The following is a 17,072-nucleotide window of genomic DNA, read 5'->3' as shown; positions in this document are numbered from 1 at the left end:
GTAATGATTCTGTTGAGCATGTCAAGAGAATCAGAGACATTAATATAAGCCACCCTAAAATAGGCCTTACAAACATCTGGAACAGGCTGGATAGGTGTTATGGCTCACCAGAGGCTATAGAGAGTACACTATTTAAAAGGACAGAGGATTCCCCAAAAATACCTTGGGGGAGTTACCAGAGACTTACTGCCACCTATCAGTGCCCATCACTGCCATCTATCAGTGCCACCTACCAGTGCCCATCAGTGCCACCTCTCAGTGCTGCCTATCAGTGCCCACCAGTGCTGCCCATCGATGACCATCAGTGCAGCCCATCAGGTTTTGTATTTTTTTTTATTTGGTCTTTTATTTTAACAAAAAATTAAAACCGCAGAGGTGATAAAATACCACCAAAAGAAAGCTCTATTTGTGGGGGAAAAAAATATAAAAATTTGGGTACAGTGGTGTATGACCACGCAATTGTCATTCAAGGAGTGAGAGAGCTGAAAGCTTAAAATTGGTCTGGGCAGGAGGGGGTTTGAGTGCCCAGTAAGCAAGTGGTTAAGGGCCCCAGCAGTCCTTACTCCCTTAGGACCTGTGCAGGTACAGTGAAGACGGTGGGGAGAAGTGTTGATGGCATACAAATAGAATCCATGAATGGTAAGACTGGTTTCCTTACCGACTGTAATAGAGTGCAATCAGATCCCAGACAACTGATCTGAGATCCCCACACCAGATGCAGCAGTTCACTAGACTCACCTGAATCACATAGCACATCTCATACCAGAACTAGATGATTAGGCTCAGAGAATCTTGCTCCTAGGGAGAGATGCCTTGCAAGCCCACAAAGCAATAAAGCAGATGGTCCTCACAACGCCTCATATGCCCAAAAACTGGATCTTGATTTTGTCATTATAAGTGAGGTTTGCCTGGGTGGAGCACACAGACATCTGTCAATAACTTGCTCACTAGTACCCGGGAGAATGGTTGTCCTTCCTTTTTCCAGCCCTGTCAAAATCACATCCTCATAAAGGAGCTACCACACAGCAACCCTGTACCTCTTCCTTTCCTAAGTTCCCTCTGTGACAGAAATACCTATGACAGTGACCAAGACAACTTAGGATGCACAGTGTTCAGGAGAACAAAGAAGGCCAATCAGGTAGCAATGTCCGTTGAGGATAGGCTCTTCCTGGAAACTATGGAAAAGAACATAGAGAAAGAAGAGTCTAATAGCCACAAAGCCAACATTTGCCTAACAACAGGGAGCACGTTTATAAACGCTTCACTTCCCTAAGATACAATCGTCAAAGAAAACCACAGATGAGAGAACACTTCTTTTCCTTCATGGAGAAAATATTCAAGAATGGTCATGCAGAGATAGCTCCAAACCTCAAAGACTTAGAGGAATGTTCATACTTACCTATATTTGGAGTATATCACCCTAAGAAGCCAGAGTAGATCAGAGTAGTGTTTGACTTTAGTGCCAAGCATGAGGGTATCTCCCTAAATGATGTCCTTCTCTCTGGACCCGACCTTAACAAAAGACTTTTAGGAGTACTCCTCCTAGGCAGGATGAAATATCTGCGCTAAACCCCTAGGAAACTAATACGTGTATATATATAAGTGTAAAAACAATAATATAATTCTGAAAAAAAGAAAGAAATAGGTGCTGCAATTAAAAAACTTAAATACTCAGTTCATATATATGTGTGTAACAAAATAATTGCGCAAACCCAAACTAAGAAATGTATTGCAATAAAGTGCAAAGTGGCAATGAAAAAATATGCAAAAAATATGTAGCACAGACTATGAAGTATATAGTGCAGTAAAGTGCAATGTGCCAGTGCAAAAGATTATAGATAAATGTAGTCCATACATATAAAGTGGATATATAAATATAAATAAATACAGGTATATATAAAGATTAGTTCATAAAACCAGATGGGGGGGATCACCCAGTCGGGACCAAGGTATCCACAGATCTCCTTTCCCAGTTGATGACTTCTATGGGGAAACACGTCAGTATGTTTGAAATAAAGCCTTTAAACTGAGTACTGCACCATGAAATCTCTTGTGAATCGGCTTTTGGAGTGATCCTGAACACACCATAATACATACAGAATGCTGCAGCAGAAGAACCCTAATGCCGCGTACACACCATCACTTTATGTGATGAAAAAAAACGACACTTTCTGTGAAGTAAAAAATGACGTTTTTGAAACTTCAATTTTCAAAGACGAAGTTGCCTACTTTATTGCAATACATTTCTTAGTTTGGGTTTGCACAATTATTTTGTTACATGGGAGTACTCCTCCGCTTCTGCAAAGATTCAGTTGCATTTATGGCAGACATACAACAAATGTTGCATTGCATTCTTGTTAAAGAAAAACATAGAAACTTGTTGAGGTTCCTTTGGTTCAGGGACAACGACCCCTCTGGATGCCTCACAGAATACCGCATGTTGTAAGGTGCACATGTTTGGCAACAGTCCTTCCCCTGCAGTTGCTATTTATGGCCTCAGACACAACTGCTAGAGTTGGAGAGTCAGAGTATGGGTCAGATGTCAGACAATTTGTGGACAAGGACTTTTATGTAGATGACTGCTTGAAATCACTGTTGAAGCTGCAATCTGTCTCCTAAAAAGAGCTCAGGCAATGCTTGTTTGCTCCAACTTAAGACTCCATAAGATTGCTTCCAACAGTAGGGAAGTTATAGAAAGCCTTTTCCTGCCCAAGATCATTCTAGCGAGTAAAACTATTTAGATTTGGGCAAAGACTTACTTCTAATGCAACGCAGCCTTGGTTTGCTTTGGGATTTAAAATCTGACACTTTTACCTTCCAAGTAAATGCAGAAGAAAAAGCCTTGACCCGTAGAGGTGCCCTGTCTACCATAAACAGCCTGTATGATCCTATGGGTTTTGCAGCACCTGTTACCATCTGGGGTAAATCACTATGTAGCGCCCGGTTACTTCCAAGTACCGGTGCTTTGTTAAATTTAGAGGGAGATCAGAGAGTTAAGTACCTATGATCCAGTTAATCTGTTCAAATTGGGCCTCTGTCTCAGCTTGGCTGTGCTGTGGGCTTACTCTGTTGTTCCTAGGGTGCTGTTCCCACCCCAGGACGATAGGTGGCAGCAGTGGAGTCGAGGTTTGGGTGCTTTTCCTCGGCAGCCTATCAGGAGGGTTTCTCCTCGCTGTGCATGATAGGGGAGGGTATTTATGAGACAGACGCCATTGGTCTGGGTTCTTCTTCGAGTGCGGCACCCACCTTTAGGGTGACTGCATCACGGCTCCCTGGTGAAATGGCCAACCAGGCCGGGGTGCACTTGCCATGCAGTGTTCCTGGTTGCGGGACCATGTTGGCCCAGAACATTTAAAGCTGTTTTGGGGCCCCAGTAATCGACTGGGTCCCAAATCCTGAGAAGATCCCAAGCGAGATAGCTGTTCGGTGGGGAGTCCATCTTAAGAGAGCCAAGAGAGGCTGGCAATCCAAGAGGGTCTCGACAATCCACCAGGGATCAAGGGAACCGAATACTGAAAGGATGGAAGTTGGTCACCTGTCAGTCGGTCACCTGTAAACTACCTGAAGGAGATCCAGGCCAAAGTCTTTTAAGGAGGATTACCTCTGCTACCTCAATCATAAGGAGGGTCTGTGGCAGAGACTTTTCTTCTAAGTTCCGAGTGATACTCTGGCTGTCAGGTTAGTGGGAGAGGCCTGTCCAGGTACACTATACCCTCTCCGGCTGGAGTGGCGAAGAAGAATAAGTGTTGTTGGAAGCAAGACTGTTTCCCTTTTGATGCACCTGAATCTGCTTTTTCTGCTTCTACTTCAACTCTTCTATCACCACAAAGTTTTATTGTTTTTACCCGGCTTGGTAATAAAGAGCACAGAAAAAGACACCTGTCATGGACATTCCATTAATACTACATCCACCATACACCCTTAGACGGCGGAGGAGACATGAGGTAGCATACCACCCAAAACAAACCAGCAGCTCCTTCGGGGGTAGTGCTACAACTACTTATAGACATAACCTGTGAGAAAGAACCTACGAGTATAGTGGAAGGACTCAATAACAGCTCTATCTAGCCTCAAAGTTCCATGCCCATATGCCCTTATGCCATCTACTGAAGTTCATATGCAAAGACTTTGTATGTTTTCTGATGCTTCTGTTAAAGCAATTGTTGCCATAGCTTACATCAAAACCATAAACACTAAAGGGCAATGCCATGTGGGATTTGTAATGTGTAAAGCAAACCTTGCACCACCAACTAAACACACCATATGTAGATTAATAGGTAGTTAGTGGTCGATAGTCCTAATGACTTATAGAGACATACCTAGAGGGACTGGCGATTAAAATAATCGCCAGTCCCTCTAGGTATGTCTCTATAAGTCATAAGTGTTGTGCTATATATATTTAGTTATAATGATTTTCAATATAATGTTTATATGACTATTTGTAGAGGGCCTTCCCTTAATGTGATTTTTTTATCGTCCCTTAATAGCCACAACTAGGGGTTTCTGGTTTCGAATCCGCCCACAGGTGGTTTGGGTTTTTCCTGAATGATTCGCACTGAAGCCCTGGGTAGGTTCTCATTTCATCTCTCTACCCCACAGGGGTGTTAGTTCTTGATTGCACCTTGTGGGAATCTCTATTTGGGGGTTTGGATTTTTTATGGACCTAATTCCGGTACCTTGGCTTTTACTGCTCCGCCATATTTCCCAGCCAAACTATATATGTTTAAGTTTATGAAAAATATTATGTATATGCATTTAATGGACATTGTACAAATTGATAAATAATTCTTGTTTCATTCCTTCAGAGCCACTCACTGAGCTGGTCATGTCACAAATCCCCTGATGAAGCCAAATGGCGAAACTAGTCGGGAAGACCTGACCAATGGCCTGTACTTTGATGTTTTGCTCCCACATTCCTACTGTATTGCTTATATGTTTGAACCGACTTTTTACCTCTTTGTAATTAATAAATCTTTCTTATTTTTTATATTTACTGCGTTTTGGTTTCTATTTGTTGGCACCGTAATAATCCCACACTCCTCTATTCCTTTCTTCACCATATGTAGATTGAAACTTTGTTCTGCAGTATTGGCTGTAGAGCTATCTGAACTCATTGCAACAGAGACAAACATACAGATTAAGGATTAATATAGAACAGAGTAGCGTGTAACATACATAGTGAAACATCAAAAAAGTCCTCCTTAATGCAAAGGTGGTAAAGAAAACAGGATGCTAAGTAGACAGCATTTCCAGGATCTTGTGAATAGTATTCCACATGTGGACTTCAAACACAGTAATGTACAGTCCATTCTAATCCCCAGGAACGTCAGGAACGTCCTACTCAAAAATAATAGAGGAGGCTCCACATGGTGTAAATCCAATGGTTTACCTCACAAACATGGAGGAATACTAGTAAAAACACCAGCCGGCATATACATAAAAATTAGTTGTAATCAAGTGATTACAGCCACTAGGAATGGGTGCTCATAGATTGTCATAAGAACCCTCAAGCAAGCAAACAAAGCACTAGGTGAACTAGAAGAAAAAAGGTAAAATAGTTTGTCACAAGGGGTAAGAGTTGTAACCAAATAGACAATAGCAACCGGCCAACTGCCGAAGCACACTATACCTGATATAGGAGCTCCTCAAAATATAACCAGCCATCCGCTACACATAAAGGCCAAAGATGATGATAGCAGTGATGTCCATTTGTATGCACATCCCGCCCGTAGTCAACAAATCGGCGAACCGTTGTGGATAATGTCATCCGGACCAGCCGAAAAAACATCACTGTGCATTCGATCTATATGGCATGAGCTTCCATATAATATATTGTTTTGCTTCCCTGTTCATATTCATGTTTCAAAAATAGGCTTATCCATGTTCCTGCTTATCGCTATACGGATTTGTTTTATGTTCATATTATTTGTTTGTATAACATGCCAGTTGTCTTTTCTATACATTTGGCTCTTTCTGCTGTATATGTTATTTCTATTATGGTTACCATACATTTGTCAATTGCTCTATGTTTGTATCAACCTTCCATTTTCTCTACCCCTGGTGGACAACCTGGTGGGATACTCTGTTGGTGGCAAATGGCTTAATCCCAGCACCATGCGGCCGCCCAGCACCACACCCCATTTATTCCATCTCACCTCAATTAGGTGCTTGGGCTGTGGCACTTGGAGGACCAGCTAGAGAGCACTTTCCCTCTCTCTGGGTCCTCAATATGTCACTGCTAGCCTGGTGCCTTGCTGCTATGCACTGCGCTGTGCACCATCTGGCTATCGCACATGCACGGGTCCGTGCGCATGCGCAGTGATGACTTTTCTTCCAAATGACGTCATCCATGGCAGTTTGCCGATTGGTTGACTATGGGCGGGAGACACAGCTTTCAGTGTCCCTTCTGCTATCATCATCTTTGGCGTTTTTGTGCAGCGGATGGCTGGTTATTTTTGAAGAGCTTCTGTATTAGGTATAGTGTGCTGAGGCAGTTGGCTGTTTGTTATCGTCTATTTGGTTACCACTCTAACCCCTTGTGACAAACTCTTTTACCTTTTTCCTTCTAGATCACCTAGTGCTTTGTTTGCTTGCTTGAGGGTTCTTACTCTGGTAATCTATGATCCCCCGTTCCTAGTGGTTGTAATCACTTGAATGTGAAGATTGTGGGAGTGATTTCTATTACTATTAGAGTCTAATACTGGGGCTCCATATTACCTATCTCTCCTTTCGAATATCTGTTTTGCACTTTGTAACTTGGTAAGTTTGTTACCTGTTGGGCTTAAACAGATTGCCCGAATGATTTTCAATGGCTATTTTACACCTTTATTGTTCGATCTTGTTATAATCTTTTTATAGATTCACTTTATATCAATTATACATTCTGATGGGATTATGTGACTCCTCAGCAACCGCCATGCTGTTTTATTTTTAGTTGTATTACCTAGCTTCTCATCATATAGTAAGTCTACTTTAGATATAACTTTTTCTGATGACTATACATTTGAAAAACACTATATTTATCTACTGCTAACGCATTGGGTAATATTTGGTTGTCTCAAGGAAAGGACCATCCTCATATATAGTTGTGCTCAAAGGTTTACATACCGTGGCAGAATTTATGATTTCTTTGCCATTTTTCAGAGAATATGAATGATAACACAGACACTTTTCTTTCACTCATGGTTAGTGTTTGGCTGAAGCCATTTATTATCAATCAACTGTGTTTACTCTTTTTAAATCATAAATCACAACAGAAACTACTCAAATGACCCTGATCAAATGTTTACATACCACAGTTCTTAATACTGTGTATTGCCCTCTTTAATATCAATGACAGCTTGAAGTCTTTTGTGGTATTTGTGGATGAGGCTCTTTATCTTCTCAGATGGTAAAGCTGCCCATTCCATTTGGTAAACAGCCTCCAGTTCCTGTAAATTCTTGGGCTGTCTTTCATGAGCTGCACATTTGAGATCTCCCCAGAGTGGCTCAGTGATATTGAGATGGCCACTCCAGAACCTTCACTTTATTCTGCTGTAGCCAATGACAGGTTAACTTGGCCTTGTGTTTTGGATCATTGTCATGTTGAAATGTCCAAGTACGTCCCATGTGCAGCTTCCTGGCTGATAAATGCAAATGTTCCTCCAGTATTTTTTGGTAACATACTGCATTCATCTTGCCATCAATTTTGACCAAATTTCCTGTGCCTTTGTAGCTCACACATCCCCAAAACATCAGTGATCCACCTCCGCGTTTTACAAATGACTCCTCTTCAAATGTAGCGTTTATGATTGTGGCCAAAAAGCTCAATTCTGGTCTCATCACTCCAAATGACTTTGTGCCAGAAGGTTTGAGGCTTGTCTCTGTGCTGTTTGGCATATTGTTAGTGGGATACTTTGTGGCGTTTGTGTAGTAATGGATTCTTCTGGTGACTCGACCATGCAGCCCATCTTTCTTCAAGTGCCTCCTCATTATGCATCTTGAAACAGCCAGACCACATGTTTTCAGAGAGTTCTGTATTCCACCTAAAGTTATTTGTGGGTTTTTACTTTGCAGCCCAAACTATTTTCCTGGCAGTTGTGGCTGAAATGTTAGTTGGTCTACCTGATTGTGGTTTAATTTCAACAGAACCCCTAATTTTCCACTTCTTGATTAGAGTTTGAACACTGCTGATTGGCATTCTCAATTCCTTGGATATCTTTTTATATCCCTTTCCTGTTTTATACAGTTCAACTTCCCTTACCTGCAGATCCTTTGACTATTCTTTTGCTTTCCCCATGACTCAGAATCCAGAAATGTCAGTGCATCACTGGATGAAAGATGCAAGGGTCTGTCAGGAGTGCAGGACCTCATTGACCTTTTATACACACACAATAATTACAAGCAAACAGATCACAGGTGAGGATGGTTACCTTTAATAGCCATTCAAACCCCTTTGTGTCAACTTGTGTGCATGTTATCAGGCCAAAATCACCAGGGTATGTAAACTTTTGATCAGGGTCATTTGGGTAGTTTATGTTGTGATTATGATTTAAAAAGTGTAAACAAATTTGATTGATAATAAATGTCTTCAGCCAAACACTAACCACGAGTGAAAGAAGAGTTTTTGTTTTGTGTGATTATTTATATTCTCTGAAAAATGGCCAATAAATCATAAAATATGCCAGGGTATGTAAACTTATGAGCACAACTGTATCTGTCCAATAGGGAAATCCAGCTCAGTCTTTTTGATTTATACATGTTGCTACAACAGTATTACTATGTTATGTACACCGCCATAGGTGTTTGGTCTGCCTTTTTTCACCCTTTTTAGTACCTTCCATTGGACTGCTTTGGAATCAAAATATGGAATGTTTTATATACATGTTGTATACATTTTATGTTTAAGTTGTATATATATTTATATCTTTACTTTTTCATGCTTAATAGTTACCTAAATGCTCCTGAAAAAGCATTTGGCGCATAACATGTAGAGCAAGATCAGGTTTACATTGCAATGCTGTAGCATAACCGCACTCTGGGATCCACTGTATTATGAAAATATTTTTTATTCCATGTAGTGCATGGGGTTTATGTCATAACTTTCCATTGTCTGTCCTATTAGTGTGAATTTTAAACTACACGTTTCCCTTGTTTTTTCTATATTAAAGATATACTATTTTCAAAATGTTATCTTGTCTTGCCTAAAAAGTTCAAGCTCTCTATGCAATTTTTACCTTAAATGCCAGACCTTTGACATCAATTTCAAGTGACTCTGAGGATAAAGTGATTCTCACACCTGCTATGTTACTTACTCAAAACACTGGCCTTGTTGGTCAGTTTTTTTGTGAAAAGGATCTTTACAAACATCAGTGGAGACAAGTATAAACCCTTGCCAATACCTTCTGGATTTGATGGAGGAAACAATATATCTCTGCTTTAAAAACTGAGGAGAAAGTAGCACATTGAAAAACCTAATCTTAAACCTGGTGATGCTGTGCTCATGAGCGATTGCCAGACACGAAGGAATGAGTGGCCTTTAGGTCTGGTCACCAGAATACTGCCAAGTGAGGAAAAGAATGTCTGTAAAGTTGAAGTCAGGATCTTCCAGCAGAATGAGGTCAAAATATTTCTTAAGACCAGTGTCCGAACTTGTTCTGTTGCTTTCTGCAGAAGACTCTGTTAGTGACGTCACATGATGTCCGACGGGGAGTGTTCTGCCCATTGGGCCTTTATTCAGTTACTATGTTTATGTGTTTGAAATAACATGTTTCCTTGATGTACACCAAGCTAGTTATATGCAGAGCATAGGCACCACCTACTGTGCACCTACTGTGCATTTCTGGCATAGCTTTAGCTGCTTGTTTTAGTTACATATTGTAATCTCTTAAAATGTGTTAATAAAGTTGTTAGGAACTAGTGTATTCTAGGAAATTCTCTAAAAGAAGTGAGTCAGCCACCATTTAAGAAAGCATATCAAGACAGTAAGGCTGTTTCTTCAATCTCTCACCATCACCTCTTAGCAAGCTTAAAAAGTAAGTTCTTGTTATCTCATTCTGTGTTATAGAGCATGGTTTCCTCATTATATTCAGAGTGTACAGCGTGTACAGCTATTGCTCTCTCATAAAAGTAATGTAGCTGCGTTGTTTAAGAAATATATAGTACCTTTTGAGCACATCTAATTTAATGTGTTTTTGATTTATGGCTGTGCTTAAGTGGTTTGGTTTATTACATACCACTGTGTTTAAAACCTGTGTGGTTTTAAAAATAATTCTAATATGGTATACACAAAGTTGTAGTGTACTATGGTAACTGTGCTCTTTGAAGGCCCCAATTCATATTAAGAGATTGGATTTAAATTTTTTTTTTTGGAAACTGATGGTTGGCATTCTTTTTTACATCCATTGCAGCTGACACATCTGGCTGACTAATAGATTGTCGTGCTAAATTACAGATATTTCTTTTTCACTGGGTGCTATCAGCAAAAAAAACAATTGTCTGGAAAATACCTTGTTTTTAGTTTGGTTCTGTTGTTCAAAAGCCCCACAGATGTGTAGAATGTTATGACTTTTGGATATCAACAACACCAATGACTGCTGCTACATCTATCTCAGCAAAAAAAAACACAAATAATAAAAATAATACCAGGTAGACATTTGACATCTCTCATCGCTGCTGTAGCTGCTTAAAAAATGATTTAAATTCCATTTAAATTAGTACAGAATCTGAATGGTTTAGGAGAATTAACAACATAGAAAGAGTTGAGGAACTCATCAGTATATTCCAAGAGAGAATCATCAAATTTACAGCAACTTGGTCCGACTGGACATCATTTAAAGAATCTTCCAATTATCAGCAGGTTATTCCATGAAAGTGGTTTTATTACAGGAATATATGGTATCTTGTAGCTCAGTAAAACTCTTTCCTTCATTCATGTATGTTACTTAGCTCTGAATATCGGGGAATCATTCCCCCCTTCTTTTTTTTTTTTTTACCCCCCTCCTTCCCTCTTCCTAAAAACTTATACGATTACATGCATATGCCTGTTCCTCATCCTAGTTTAGAAAAAATATATAGTACGGTGATAGTAAAACTATCTGTGCTCGATTTCCGTTGAAATTGTATGTAGTGACTGCATGGTTTATAGTACTTTTTACCAAAATTGTCATCTGCTGTCATTGCCTACTAGGTGTATTATCTACATTGTTGTATGCACTATTATTCACTCAATAAAGACTTTGTGAAAAAAAAAAAAAGAATCCCAGTCTAAGTGGAGGTCACCCGTGGGTTAGTTACTTTGTTATTGGAAGTAATATATTTATTTAATTAGAAAATACCTATTGCAATAATAAAGCACAACTTCTCAAATTTACCAAGTTTATGTTATGCATGTTTCTGTACACTTAGGTATATGTATATACCTAAAATCTGTAATCATGAATGTAATATGTATGTTAAATGTACATTGATAGCTTCCCAGCTGCCTGGTAAAGATTCGCCCTATAGGAGAGTCATGCAACCTTGTTAAATTTAGGTTGTATAATTTGCTGTTTTCTCAGTATTTCCTACTTTATATACTTTGAGGTTTCAACACTGCATGCTCTCTGGAATAATAATCAAAATACTAAAATGTCAGGTTAAAGTGCAATATTAGATACATGGCATCTGAGAAAAATAAATAATTTATGTATTTTATTTGACTGTGTGAAAGTAATTTCTCCCTTACACTAGTTGTTCCAACTTTAGTTCCTTTGCTTTTTGGTCCTCCGATATCAGTCACAGTAAAGGAATTACGCTCTTCTATTCCTACAATCTAAGATCAAGTTTATAAAGAGCACCTCCCTGGCAAAATAGGAAGAGGAGCTTGGCACAACATTTTTGGATGCACAATGTGTGCAGGCCATTCAACACAACTCTAGATTTAACAAATGAATTAAGGCTTGGTTGACACCTAAACTGGCCACGGATCGCAAAGCAACACCTAGATATGGAGCCAAAGATGCAATGCGCTCCACTGCTGCCCGCAGATATGTGAACCTACTTCATAGAGAGTCGGTCACAGTCTCCTGCTATGCAAATTGGATGCAGGAAAAACCACATCCAATTTGCATAGGTGTGAACCCAGCCTAACTGCTCCCACAAAATCCATCATAGATGTATTTGACTCCTGTTTGAGTAGCCAAGCTTCCTAACATTGATGACAATTTATGTTGATGAGGATACATGCAAGTAGGGACTTTGCTCCATACTCTATGGGAATGTCCACACATTAACCGGTTAAGAACCGGACCATTATGCAGGTCGCTTTAACTGACAATTTCGCGGTCGTGCGACGTGGCTCCCAAACAAAATTAGCGTCCTTTTTTTCCACAAATAGAGCTTTCTTTTGGTGGTATTTGATCACCTCTGCGGTTTTTATTTTTTGTGCTATAAACAACAATAGAGCGACAATTTAAAAAAAAATCTATATTTTTTACTTTTTGCTATCATAAATATACCCAATATATAAATTTATTTTTTTTCCTCAGTTTAGGCCGATACGTATTCTTCGACATACTTTTGGTAAAAAAATCGCAATAAGCGATTATTGATTAGTTTGCGGAAAAGTTATAGGCCCAGATTCTCGTACATGGGTGTAAAACTGTGCAGGCGTAACATATCTGGTTTACGTTACGCCGCCGCAAGTTTTGCAGGCAAGTGCTTTATTCACAAAGAACTTGCCTGTAAAGTTGCGGCGGCGTAGCGTAAATCCCCCGGCGCAAGCCCGCCTAATTCAAATGAGCTGGGTAGGGGGCGTGGAGCATTTAAATTAGGCACGTTCCTGCGCCGAACGTACTGCGCATGCGCCGTCTGGAAAATATCCCATGGTGCATTGCTCCAAATGACGTCGCAAGGACGTTATTGGTTTCGACGTGAACGTAAATGGCGTCCAGCCCCATTCACGGACGACTTACGCAAACAACGTAAATTTTTAAATTTCGACGCGAGGACGACGGCCATACTTAACATTGGTTGCCCCTCATATAGCAGGGGCAACTTTACGCGTCGCAAATCTAACCTAAACGTCGTAACTTCACTGCGTCGACCGTGCGTACGTTCGGGAATTTGCGTATTTTGCTAATCTGCATACTCGACGGGGAAAACTACGGAGGAGACACCTAGCGGCAAAAAAAAAATTGCATTTAAGATCCGACAGCGTAAGAGCCTTACGCCAGTTGGATCCACTGGATATCTATGCGTAACTGATTCTAAGAATCAGTCGCATAGATACGACGGCCCAGATTAGGACTTACGGCGGAGTACATTGTGTTGCGCCGTCGTAAGCCCTTTGAGAATCTGGGCCATAGCGTTTACAAAATAAATTGATATTAATAATTTTTTTTACTAGTAATGGCGGCGATCAGCATTTTTTTTTCGTGACTGCGACATTATGGCAGACACATCGGACACTTTTGACACATTTTTGGGACCATTGTCATTTTCACAGCGAAAATTACTATAAAAATGCACTGATTATTGTGAAAATGGCAGTGAAGGGGTTAACCACTAGGGAGCGCTGTAGGGGTTAAGTGTGACCTCATGTGTGTTTCTTACTGTAGGGGGCGTGGCTGTACATGTGATGTCACTGATCGTCGTTTCCTATGACAGGAAACAGACGATTAGGGATGAGCTTCGAGTTCGAGTTCGACTCGAACATTTCCTGTTCGCCGAACAGCGAACAATTTGGGGTGTTCGCGGCAAATTCAAAAAGCCGCAGAACACCCTGGAAAAGAAATCTAAAGTGCTAATTGTAAAGGCTTATATGCAAGTTATTGTCATAAAAAGTGTTTGGGGACCTGGGTCCTGCCCAAGGGGACATGTATCAATGCAAAAAATGTTTTAAAAAAAATGCATTTTTTCGGGAGCAGTGATTTTAATAATGCTTAAAGTGAAACAGTAAAAGTGAAATATTCCTTTAAATTTCGTACCTAGCAGCGATTGTTTCCTGTGCTTAGAACTGTCCCTGCACAAAGTGTCATTTCTGAAGGATAAAAAGTCATTTAAATCACTGCTCCCGAAAAAACTGATGTTTTTAAAACTTTTTTTGCCTGGGTCCCCAAACACTTTTTAGGACAATAACTTGCATATTAGCCTTTAAAATTAGCACTTTAGAATTCAAACAATCGAGTCCCATAGACTTTAATGGGGTTCTAAATTTCTCACAAACTTTTGGTCTGTTCGCAGGTTCTGGTGCGAACCGGACAGGGGGGTGTTCGGTTCATCCCTACAGACGATCACTGACACTGCCACAGAGAAGAACGGGGAAGGTTTGTTTACACTCACCTCTCCCCGTTCTTCAGCTCCTGTGACCAGATTGCGGGACACAGGCAGCGATCGGGTCCACGGGCCCCCGCGGGCGCAGTCACTGAGCTTCGGACCTGGCTGCCAGTGCGCCCCGCCGGCGCGCTCGCGACCCATGGCTGGGTTCTTAAAGGGGACGTACATGTACACCCTTGTGCCCAGCCGTGTCATTCTGTCGACGTATATTGTCGTGCGGCGGTCCTTATGTGGTTAAATGCTACTGGAATAGAATAAATACTCTAATTTCTGATACTACTGGTTGCTTAACAAATCCGAATCTAGCTCTAGCGCTCCTTAGTATAGGTGCAGGTGACGTTACTCTTAAGCATAGAACAGTGGTTATGCATTTGCTTTTTGCAGCCAGATTACTAATAAATTTGGTGGTAAAAGCCTTTAGTGTGCAGCAGCGCCCCCAGCACCTATTAATACTTACCTGAGCTCCCCCTTGATTCTGCAATGTGCACAAGATCATTGGCTCTCTGGGGACTCTCCCTCTTTAATCACAGCCAGTAAGTCAATGAGGAGAGACAGGGGGCAGGGTCGAGTCGTGTCGTGGCTCATGCAGGACATGCAGAGCAGTGACTCAGGAGCATGCCTGCTTGGGTGCCCCCATTGCAAGCTGCTTGATCTGGGGACACTTGACAGGGTGGAGGGGCCAGGAGTAATGGCAGGGGACCCAAGAAGAGAAGAATCAGGGCTGCTCTGTGCAAAACTGCTGCACAGAGCAGGTAAATATGACGTGTGTTACTTTTAAAATAAAATCATTTTTACATTTTATGTCACTTTCCGTTCCCAATGTCTCCAAAGTGAAACAACTGAATTTGACAGTGAGTTATGGACAATGCATAGCTTACCAAACAAGCAAACTCTAACAGTTTGATGCAGCGTGGGATACATGGATATCCTGAAAAGGTCTCAATAATGTTTAACTTGACACATAATGCTAATGTTTAGGTTGTTATTTTTCTTTTCTAGGATTATTATTTGATACTGTTCATACTGTTTCCTTTTTTACTGGGGTGTTTTCTATACACTTTTTTGGACAAAATAGTGACTAGTACCATGCAGTAGTATTCTTACAATCAGGGCTGGTCCAAGACATTGTGCTGCCTGGGTCCAAGAATGAAATACTGCCCCCCACAAAAAAATCAGGCTCCTGGTTGAAGGAGATGAGAGTCCAGAATCGGAATGATCAGAGACCTGAGAATCTGAAGCTGTGCTGGTATCAGTGTACTCTGTGTGCTCTGTGTCTAACTGATTTGAAGATGCAGGCACTACAGGTCCAGCGATTTGCGTGGCCGACTGTCTCCTGCCGCCATTTTGTTGGAATTCTCTGTATATGATAGGGAAGAAATTAGACAGTTTCTGCACCTGAGGATGATTGGATAGGTGTCTTCTCATACCAATGAGTGGAGAGGAAAGTGAGGATGACACAGAGTTTTGTAGTTGCGTGAATGGATGGCCGAGGACTATAATCATGTAGGCATTCCCTGGATACAGAGCAGAGCTCCTAGTCTATGCAGCCATTCCTCTCAAAGTACCAACTGGGTCCAACGGACCCAGTGGGACCCATGGTAGGGCCTGACCTGCTTACATTTATACTGTATAATGTAATGTATTGTTAAAAGAAACAATGGCTTTGAAACAGCTATCCTAACATCTGTATGCTTGACAAGTTCTGCTGGATGTGGCATCCATATTGTCTAGAATATTCTTTCTTTATGATACTTGTCCATTTTTCCTTTTTTTTATGTGTATTCTACTGTTTTAAAAAACAATAAATCTAGGCTTGGAAAAAAAAGAAAGAAACTACTACATTTAGCACTGGTTTTTTTCTACTTGGTACTTGCATCTCTCTATGCATACAAATAATTTTACGTATTGCGAGAACATATGTCTGTATACATAAGATACAGTAAAATGAATGTGTATTTTTATGTCTTTTCCCAGTCTTTCAAACGCAAGTAAAGGATGTGGTTTAGTCATTAAATTATATTGTTGGTAAAACCGAAGCATTTAGGGCTAAATTGTTTTTGGAGAGAAATTTAAAGTTCTCTAGAAATAAAATTTGCCCTCGAGAAGTATAGATTTGCTGCAGTTTGTGATACTTACATGAAGAAACATGAGAGTACTTTGCAGATGAAATTATAATGTTCTGAGCTTCCAAGACTTCATAGAAGTTTTCATGATATATCCCAATGCAAACACATGAAAGAAACAGAAACCTGTGATGTTTAAAAATATATAGATCCCTTGCAAGTTGGATTAGGATGTATCACATTACAAGCAGCATAACATTTATTACACAAATCCCTTGATATTTTTGTTTGGCTTTGTTTAAAATTGTAATGCAAATATGTTTTAATGTATCTTTTATTTGTATTTATATATAAAATGGCTAATGTGTGCATTTCTTAACTTATTATGTTTCTAGCTATCTTTTTTTCTGTGTTTCTGTTATAAAGTGCCTCATAGTGATTCTTGTTTGAAATAGCTACTTTCCTTATTATAATAATTTTAAATTACAACACAGTTTGCATTATTAAAACATAATTATGTGGGCAGGGAATGCTGCTGATGTGAGTAAAAATGTACACAGATTTGATACATTTGTGGTTATACTAACTGAAACCTAAAACATTATTATAAAACTATTATCTATTATAATATAGAAACATTGTAATGTGCTTGAACAAGTGCTGCATACAATTTAAGAGGAACTGATTTGTGGTCTTCTGCGAAAAGTATACCAA

The sequence above is a fragment of the Rana temporaria genome, chromosome 4, assembly GCF_905171775.1.
Source record: "Rana temporaria chromosome 4, aRanTem1.1, whole genome shotgun sequence".
Taxonomy (NCBI): Eukaryota; Metazoa; Chordata; class Amphibia; order Anura; family Ranidae; genus Rana; species Rana temporaria.
The sequence above is the reverse complement of the archived record's forward strand: the minus strand, read 5'-3'. Positions refer to the sequence as shown.